Source organism: Apteryx rowi, unplaced genomic scaffold (genome assembly GCF_003343035.1).
Source record: "Apteryx rowi isolate R43461 unplaced genomic scaffold, aptRow1 scaffold_898, whole genome shotgun sequence".
Lineage (NCBI taxonomy): Eukaryota > Metazoa > Chordata > Aves > Apterygiformes > Apterygidae > Apteryx > Apteryx rowi.
Genome location: NW_020451202.1, coordinates 103,641 through 114,004, shown reverse-complemented (window position 1 = coordinate 114,004; position 10,364 = coordinate 103,641).

Sequence of the window (10,364 nt, the reverse complement as noted above, 5' to 3'; positions counted from 1 at the left end):
CTGGCTTGTTTACTCATATAGAAATCTGCTGCTACAAAGATGAAGGCTGGGAGGAGTGGCCACATCTTCAGTCTATGGTCATTTGAGGTAAACCTTTTCCTTGTAAATTTGTCTTCTGACAAAAATTACCTGGTTGAAGCTGCTACCTGGTTTGTTTGCTTGGAAGGGAGTGAATAAAAGTAACTACTGCTGCATTTGCAGGGCTTACTTCTTAACCTCAGGCCTAAAACTGCAGCTAGGGGAGCAGGGGATAAGGGCAAATCATGGGCATACACACTCTACGTTTCCTGTTAAAGAAATAGGATGTTACAAGCCCACAATGAGTAACCTAGCGAAAATCCTGGTACTATTATTTTGTATTAGGCATCCTCTCCAGTGTCTGTAAAAGCAAGAGACTTGAAATTTGGCCTCTCCCGTGCTACCTTTATGGGGATTTCTCCTTCTCCAACTCCTCTTGTCCTACAACAGTGACTAAAACTTGCCTTCTGTCCTTGCCTGAAGCATCTGGCTAGGCTGATAAATAAGTTATGTTCCCTATGGCTTGCCAGGCTGCTCAGCTGGTCCAGCCTTGGCTTCCCAGAGGTTTGAAGTGCAGCAGGTTTCAGAGTACGGGAGGCTGGCAGGAGCGAGTGGGGCCCCAAGCCCTGCTCTGGAGCAGAAGCAATGCACCAAAGTTGGTGCAGCTCACCCGGAAATGGGGTATTGTCCCCAAAATCAGGAGTCTCCTGCCAAAATTGGTTCGGTTCGTAAGCTACTTGATGCAAAGATCCAGTCTCTCATGAGTGTGAAACAGGAGTGTGTGTACTGAAATCATGGTATTTCACCACCATAATTTTCCACTTGAACATAATAAAACACTTTTTTACTGTGAAGGTGATAGGCACCGCACAGGCAAGCGTGGGACTCAGGATGGTGCAGCCCATAGAAGAGGGTGTGTCACAGAGCATGGCTGAGCACTGGAGCAGGTTGCCCAGAGAGGCTGTGGAGTCTCTATCCTTGAAGATATCCAAAACTGATGGGATAAGGTCGTGGGCAACCAGCTCTTGGCGACCCTGCTTGAGCAGGGGKTTGGACCAGATGATCTCCAGAGGTCCCTCCAACCCTAAGTAGTCTGTGATTGTGTGTGGTAAAACCCGGGCCCAGTCAGAGTCCCTTCGTGTGTTCAGTGCAGGGTCTAGTTGCTCCTAAATAATGCATAATGTTTTGTGATAACTGATCCTTTCAGGTGTTAACATGAGCTTGGTAAGCATTAGAAAGGAAACAGGCACGGTGAAGTGGAAGAACATGCTAGGTTTAACCAGGGGAGTTAGCCTGAGGGTTTGGTAGACTGATTAAGAGGTGTGCAATTTTCTTCTTGGTCAGAGCTAGGCTATTTGGTTGTATTCAGCAGAATGAAGACTCTCATATCTGCATTGCCTTCATCTGAAGGGCAATAACTTTAAGAAGGTGAGGGTCTAAAGGTGGCATGTCTTCTTGACACTGAAGCATGTTCCCAACAAAGGACACATTGACAAGCTCCACTGGGAAAGGTAGGAAAAATAATGTCAGATTTCCTATTTTATAACTGTTTCAGCACACAAACACTTTCCAGCTATGACTTCTCCAGATGGCAAATATTTTTGCTTATTTGGTGCAGCATGCATATACAGCATGTACATATACAAGAGTTTTTATTCTCATTGACCACATCTCTAATCATACAAGCTTCAGATTTGCTAAGCACGCCCAGCACAGGCTCTCCAAATGCTCTTGAGTTTATTCCTGAGGTTTTGCCAAGTGTGGATACAGAGCACAGAAAGCTCCTGACTCAATTTTGTTGGTACCATCTGTAGCTGCTATACACAGCATCAAATATAGTCAGTAATCATAAATATCATTTTTTTACTCTTCTTGCTTAAAAAAAAAAAACTTTCCTGAACAGAGAGGTTTTGGTAAATCTTTGAGGATTCTATATCACTCTCTCAGTTTCATCACTAATGAGCCATTTACCATGAAAATTACAGTTCCACTAGTTGCCTTCTGCAAAGATCATCAACTTACTTTTTTCCTTCTCCTTTTACCTACCTAAGTAAAAGAAATACCTGAATGGGCACTTTATTTTGCCCATAAAGTTGGGCAGTTGTATTTTGTTTATTAATCTTTGTACTGTTGCTGGCCTCTTTTTATATATTTGGAATTTTATGTGGTCAGCAACTTGGACAAGATTTAATGGACTCCAAAAGGATTATATTAAATGCTAAGAATAAGTTAATGTCTCATTTAAACAAACAAAAAAGACACTTTTTAGGGACCTGTTGGTATGATATAAAGCATCTTTGACAATTTTGGAATGAAAAATGTAAGACATTAAAAAGAGATAATCTAAAACTCCAAAATAAACTCTCCCCTCCTATTGGAAACAGTATCTGTCTTTATTCAAGCTGGACAATTTCATAAGTCATCTTCATTTTTTGAAAAAGACATCCCAGAATGGCTGGCAAATCCGGTGATCTGATGGAAAGAATTTCTGGATGTTCAGCCAGTCTGAACCACGTTTTGACATTTTATGTAAGAGAATAAAACCTTTTTCCCCCTATTACTCCAGGCTGCTATTACTGATCATTTCATGCAGATCTGGTTACATGCTCACAGAAAAGTCATCAATGTTTTGGAAAAAGGCAAGGAGATAAAACTGTTTTTGTTTAAATAAATCTTCTGGAGATGCAGTGCAGGAGATATTGTCTATTTTATAATGCAATTTGCCATGGCTCCAAGTCAGCAGTTCAGCCCTGGGCAGCAAAGCCCTTGCTAATGGCCTCAGCTATTGGCCTAGAAGTCCAAATAACACCAGTCCTATCTCACTTTGTCTCTGGAAGATCAGCAAAGTACATCCCCATACTAGCCAACTCAAGGAACGATGGACCTGTTGAACAATCTAATTAAAAGTAGAAGAAAAACTGCACATGCCCCTGTAGAGACATTTCAGAAACTTTAGGTGAGCTCTCAAGAAATCTATTGAGTGTGAGCCTTGGGTTGGGAGGAGAGCTTTGTTTAAGCAGCATTTCATTGCGTTGTGATCTCTGGGAAAACGTGATTTTTTCAGAATCCTTCATACCAGTGGGACCCATGATTCAATATACCTACCTGAAATTTCTGGCAACATCATGATTAGAGATTCTCCTCCTGATGCCTTCCCAGCTAGCTTGGCTAATTGCACAGTGTCTTGGCGGGGGGGGGGGGGGGGAATCTTTTTTGATTTGTTTTCTCCCCCCACCTTTTGAGGTAAAATTCTGTGAGTTGGATGTAGCAGGTCCTGGTAGACTCAAGACCGTGGCTCTGAGTCCTCATTTGGGGGTTACATCCAGCCCACAAGGAACAGCTTGACCTATTGGCAGAGAAAGGGGATGTGGAGAAACACACTGGAAAACAGTGGATACTCCTTGGTCTTGAAGAACCCTGGCTCCTTTTTGCATCTGTGGGAGAAGCTGGGAGCAAGAACGAATGCTCTAACTAGTGTGTACCACACCTAGGCAACACCTGCTGCTAGGCTGTCCCATTCCTGCTCTGTGCCCACAGCTCTATCCTCATCAAGATTAAATTGAATTTGGTTATTTCCCAGGTTTGCAAGGCCCCTGGCTCAGTTTAAACCTGTTTGTTAGAATGACAGAGGTAGAAAGGCACTTGGTTATCTTTAATATCATGTTTTAGCTTACAGAGGTTTTTCTATCTGCTAATGAAAGGAATATATGCCAATTTAGATAACTGAACTAATTCAAATAGGCTTTGGTTAAGGTATCCACACATCACATCTGAACATATAATTCAACTGAGTTGGCAACCTGACCTTTTATAGAAATACCAATGTTTTTGCAGTTATAGTTCTGATTAATTATAAAGCAAATATCAAAATAATAGAGGCTTGTTATTTTTTAAGTGATGGTTACTTGAAAAGAATGTTTAAGGTTGATTTCAGCACACCAAAAAAGAGTAATAGAGAAAAAGTAAAGCCTGTATTCATTAACATTCAGCATGTCCAGCTTTCCCTGTGCAGTTCAATGTACCTTCTTTGTCCTTGATAACTAGAGTATTCAAAATGGTTAGAAACATCAGCCTCATGCGAGGTGGTTTGGGACTCAGATGTCCCAATGATTTGTGGGAAGAAGGGGGTTTCCCACACAGGTCTTACGTTTGCACATGATCTGTCTGACATATCCCAGAGGACTGTGGTAGCAATACAGAAGGCTGCAGTCAGACCGTGTTGATGTCCTGCTCCTTTGCAACCCATCAGGGCACGTGCAGTAGATTTGATACCTCCCTGGACAGGCAGTGCCTTGTGTTAACTGCAGAGATCTGTGCAGAATATGTGAAGGATAAAATATCTGGCACATTTGGGACTGAAGTCCAAAGTGCTTTCTTTCTATCTTTAAGAGATTTCTATGTGGCACAAAAGACAAGGGTGGGAGAATCCAAATATGCAGTTGCCTGATGGAGAGAGCTATCTATGTAAACTACCAGCAGAAGAGCCAACAGACAAACCTTTTCATTTTAATTTTTACATGGACAGGTTCCTGGAGTTGAACACTTGTCACCACCTATCTTGGCAAACATAACTCTGCTGGGCAAATCTCTTTGACAAAAGCTGTCTTGGTGGTGCATAAACAACTTTCTGATAGCCCCTTCTCCACTGCTGCTTACCCCACTGGTGTTAGTATAGCCAAGCTACTTTTGCAAAATTTCTTGATTGCTTCTGCATCATACTGTCTTTCCAGGGAATCCCAGGACAGTTTAGTGTTGGTTCGGAAGCAAGAATGATAATATAGAAATGCAGATTACGCAGTCTCCCTACAAATGGTGCTGCCTTCCCACTGGGTCCTGTGTACCGACATGCTTCATTTGTAGTCCTACATGTCCACAGAGAACAGGAATATGAGCTAGGATACAGATGACATATGTTATTTGTTTTGGTGAAGAGCTATTTCTGCCAGCTGCGAGCCTGCAATGGAGTTCTCTGACTGACTTCAGGGGAAGGCATGCGGGCCAGGGAGGCCACGGTCGCATTTCCAAATGTGACCCATAGYGGGAATGCAGCATGACGGGCTGCCAAAACCTTGCTATCACCCACAGCCCATCACGGTGCTGCTCATTGCCTCTCAGTGAAGTGGAGCCCAGAGGAGCAAAACCAACCCCTTGGCATTAGCAGTCACCGCATTTCACTACCTCCTGGCATTTTCAGGCATCTCCTTGAAGTTTGCATAGTATCTTCCACCCARCTGTAACTTAAGTCCTATGAGAATTAAGACATAATTCTGGCCCTGGGCTTCCTGCTTTCTTACTAACGTGACTACAAAAATGAGCAGAGACACTGAATAATGATGTGTAGGATGTGATGTGCCGGTGGCACAACTTCTTTACAGATGCCTATATAGAAGTCTTGGATAGACAGACATGGCAGTTTTCTAGTCCCTTTACCCCATAAAAGCAGAGTAAAGGAAGAGAGTGCAAGACCTCGGGTACTCTGTGTGGGAGCAGACAGGAAGGGCTGGATCAGCAGAGGTAATTACAGTGAATGAAAGCAAGTGTGTGATTTTGCCTGACAAAGAGATAAATTTGATTTCCTTTCTCCTTATACACACTTGCTGGTTACTGTTTTGGCTGCAGCCTTGCTTTTCTGTTTTTTCCTTTAAATCAGTCATTTCACATTTGCTTTCCTGCTGATTTAATAACATGTAACTAACTTTACCTCTGAGTTTGGCTTTAGGAGTTAATGGTTTGGGCCTGACTTTGAAAGGATGCCTACAGACTAGAATATATTTGATGGTGTTTTCAAAAGCGCTAGATGGTTTTGAAAATCCACTGGGGGCCTGATTCTATCTYCAGTCACCCAAATCCTAGTGGAAATTTGGCCCATTTATCACAAATAATATGCTAAGTAATAAAAAGCAGCATGTTAGTCTTGATTAAATTACAAGATAAATTACATCTTCTGGAAAAATGAGAACTTTAATATTTCTCCGTTGACCTCTATTCTTGATTAAAGTATGCAAAGTCAGTGAGCCTTCAGGCAAGGCTATCCTCATTACTCAGTTCAGTGGCAAAGCAATGGGCTACTTAGCAATAATCTGCCATCACTCATGATAATATTTTATCTAGTTTGGGGCAGAAAGAAAAACAGAGGAGAATCTCTGTCTGAATTCTTGTGAATGCTGAGGTAGACTGAAGTTAGCCTTAGGTGTTACAGTGCAGCCTAATTCACTTATTATGGCATTCACCTCACCAAAACATGAACGACCTGGCAGTTTGGCATCCAGATGCCTGTTAGTCTATGGAAGAAAATAGGTGTCTACAGAGGCTACACAATCTTTTCTAGGCAGGTGTGTAGGAGCAGGGGAAGGACAAAGTTTGGAGGCTTCTGTCTCTCACCCTTTGGCTGCAGAGAGTGCCTAGTTGTTCAGCTTAGACTAGATGTTTAGCTTTTAGGTAGCTAGGAGGAGATGAGATGAATCTAGGCCTCTGGCATTTTTCATAGGTTTATCCTGAGACTGTATGAACCCTCAGCAAGTAGTCATTGCTTATACGAGCAGTAATTCATGTTGCTCAGTATCTTAATTTCTGCTTCACAGATGATTCTAATCCCCTTGTGATAACCTACCATATGTTGCTTTTTTGGAGTAAAGCTGGACTTTTTTATTTGCTGGCATCAAAGATTAATTTCAGCTCTTGGGGTACTTCGGCACCTAAGTTTCACTTTAGTTTGAATATAAGTACCTAACTCTTGCATATCATCATAACTCCATCCCATGGCTACTTGGGTACCATCTACAGCCCAACTTAGTCAGCTCTACTGACACCTGAGTCTGCACACTAATGTTGCACCAAATAGAGATGATTTCCTGAACTGGGACAGAGAAAAACAGGAAGGTGCAATGGGTGCACTGAGCATTTGGTCCTGTCAGGTGATAACTGGAAGGAAGCCTGGTGCAAACTAGGAGTGGGGCTGCTGGCCTGTAGTGTGTGTGTGGCTATGTTATCCTTTTTTTCCTCTATGCTACTTGAATCAGCCCTTGTCAGACTCTTCTGGAAACCTGAAGGTGTATTTATGCCRGTGGAGGCAAGCTGTCTCCATCTGTTCAAACCCTGGGACAAGAAGCACTGGGTGACGGGTGCGGGTCAGTACTGGTGTGTAACCGCACTGTGCGGCTGTGACTGAGCAGCATGAGGAGCTGTGCTCTGTTCAGCAGTGTGCATGTGCAGATGATTGTGCAATTTATTACTTTGATTTGCAATTAGTATAAACATTTTAAAAGTGCCTATCTTCTTTCCAAGTACTCTACTGTAAAAAAACATAGTAAAGGACAAGTAAACCAGAAGTCTTCACATATGCCTCCTATTGAAATAAAGTCAACAAAACGGTATCCTACTTGTGAGGAATAAACACCAGCCATGTCTCGCATTTGCTATTTACAAATGAAGTTTGCCTTGAAAATAAATAGATACAAGTTATTACAGCTCAAACAAGTGGAATAAATCGCAAAGTCAAGGGCTCTTCACAGCATCATGATGCCAAGTCACATTGTGTTAAACTGTGGAGACTTCAGCTCCTGTGGCCACACTAACCAGTGCAGTGCTGGCATCATGGTGCAAGACATAACCAGAGTCCAAGCCATCCAGTATTTAGAGAACAGAACTGCAGTTTGGAAAGAGTCAGGCAACTAAAGCAGATGCCAAATACTAGTTTCACCAGTGACCTTCATTGCAAACTGAAGTGGGCTGTCACYTATGGACCACAGTCAGGCTTGTAGAGTGATTTAAGGTAATGAGCACATTGCAAGAGCCTAATCCAGATGTGACAATAGCTGTAGCAGCCAGACCTGTATCCATGCAAAGAGAGTGTGATCTCTAAACCCAGCAGAAAAAAGAGAAGTTTCTGACACTGATGTGTGTTTGCCTAGGAACAGCAAGGGATCCAGTAATAACCTGGATGTGTAATTCTGGTCTTAAGAGTCCCTCACACCTTTTAAAGGGTGACATGTACAACACCTGTTGTACTGCATATTATTTGATCACCTACTGTAATTTGACAGATATTCAATATTCAGTGTAAGCAGGAGAACACATACAGTTTGACTGTCTTTGATAATATGAATTTGCTGCTGTCATATTCTCACAACTTCTGTTTTGCATGTGAGCAGATGGTTCCTAGTGTGAGGATTACAGAGCAATCTCTGGTTGATATATTGAATTCAGACCCTAACCAGGATTTTTTGGCATTCCTGTGAAGTTTGCTTCTCCCTTTCAGACTTGTTGGAATAGGTTTGTGTCAGGCCTTTGATTCACAAAATGGTGGTGTGTGATGCAGAGTGCTGAAACATGCAGGGGGTGAAATTCCCACATGAATCTTGGTACCACTGAACACAGTAAGGAATATCAACCTATGAGGTTTGCCAGAGCATACAGTGTTAGTCAGCTATTGCTATTCACTATGGTGGCATTCATAAAAATAATTGTCATGTAGATACTGGTGCACAGTCCTCCTTGAAATGGTCTGGAATATTCTCCACCAACCCGTGGGTTTTAGGAAATTCTTGGATTATGGTAATAGAATTACTCTATTGTTGATTTTATTTGGCATTCACATATTAATAATATGAGAAGTAGTTGAAATTCCCTCACTAGCTAGGAGTCCACTCAGCATTTGATCAACAAATATGATGGAAAAATCACATCTGGATGCAGTTAAATTTCAGGGACAAGAAGGATCTAGGTGGAAATGCAAATTGTGTGAGCACTCTGGAGGCAGGACTGGTATAGAGCCAAACTTAACTGTGCACAGTTTTATCCTTCATATTGGAAACTGGAGCACTGTACTGTGTTTGCCTGAATACTACTTAATACAACAAATAAAGAAAGAGAACAGAATATTAAGGCAATAACTCTTTTGCACTCAGTATGAAAACCATTCAAAAATTGGTACCGGTACAATGACAAGTAAGTACTACAGTTTAAGAGTCAAGATAACATAATACTTTGTTAAATGGTATCTATTGATAGACTCTGATCCCATGCTCTAATAGAAGCCAGTCTCAGCAGCTAAATGAGTAGAAGGAGATGTTTTATAAGTCTTTTGTGGAGCACAAAATAGGGGAAATCTCAGAAGGGGAAGGGCCACAATAAGTGAGACAAATCTGTATGCCTGTGGATATGTCAGCTAGCAAAAACATTGATCTTTAAGGTGCAGCAAATAGAGGTTTGCTATAGTGGATGAGTCGTGTGAGATTGAAAAGACAGAACAGTCGATGAAGCAGGTTAATTCTGTAGCTGGAAATGAAATTACAGATACAAGATAGCTAATCCTTGACCCACAAAACTCAAATCAAGCAGGAGAACCTGAACATGTTTCAGTGAAAATAATTAAAGACATATGAGCTCTATTCAGAGAATAAAAATGGTTCTCGGYTTGTGGAAGCAGGGTGTCCATTTGGCCAGGTTACAATGGAAGAATTGTTCTCTACACATTTGCTTTTCAGTGTCTTTGTCACCCCGCATTTCCATTGCTTGTCCCAGCCTGTCAGTGTTAACTCAGATTCAAGCATAGTCATCTAGCTTTCATTAAAACTCTCAGATTTTTCACAGGAAAAAAAAAAAAAAGAGATGATCTGCTCTAGCAGTAGCTCCTTCTTTAAAGAGTGAGATACTTTGTCAGGGTGCAACTGCTTTTGTTTCTCTTGGCCTCAACAACCACTGATGGGATGCTGCCATCAGTGAGTCAGAAAGCTTACAAAGAGATAGTTTTGTATTACTGTACATCGCTTAATGTATGCAAGCAATACCCTAATGCATTGCACCTCTTTTTAGAAAAGTCCTCACATATTCTGTATGAGTGTGACTAAAACAAATAAATAGCTCAAGCTGGAGAACGTAATCTATGCTATGATGACTTGCAAGATCCTGAGAAAATCCCCATCTTCTGCAGAGCACAACCTGCCTCTCCTATCCCACAGCAGAGCACTGTCTGAAAGAGATCATTGCCCAAGGGTATGACACTGCTTGCACCAAAGAGGAAGAAGCTGGTCCAGGGAGGTCTTACACAGTGCATGAAAACTGGCATGAAGCCAGGGWCCAGTAGACAGCAGTGGGAACAAATGCTGGAATGCAGGATCCTGAGAACGTACCCCGTGAATTCAACCCAGGGGACTGACAGCAGACCCACCACAGCCAAATTCAACAGACCCGGCAGCTGCAGATTGTCTTGACAACAGATGGATATACGTGTTTGCCCTCAGTCTGAAGTCTGGTCACAGTCCTTGTCAAATCCCCCCAAATGTTTCCTTCTGCCAGCAAGCATTACTACTGTTTTATCTGGATTGAACCAAGAGTATCAAACTTTC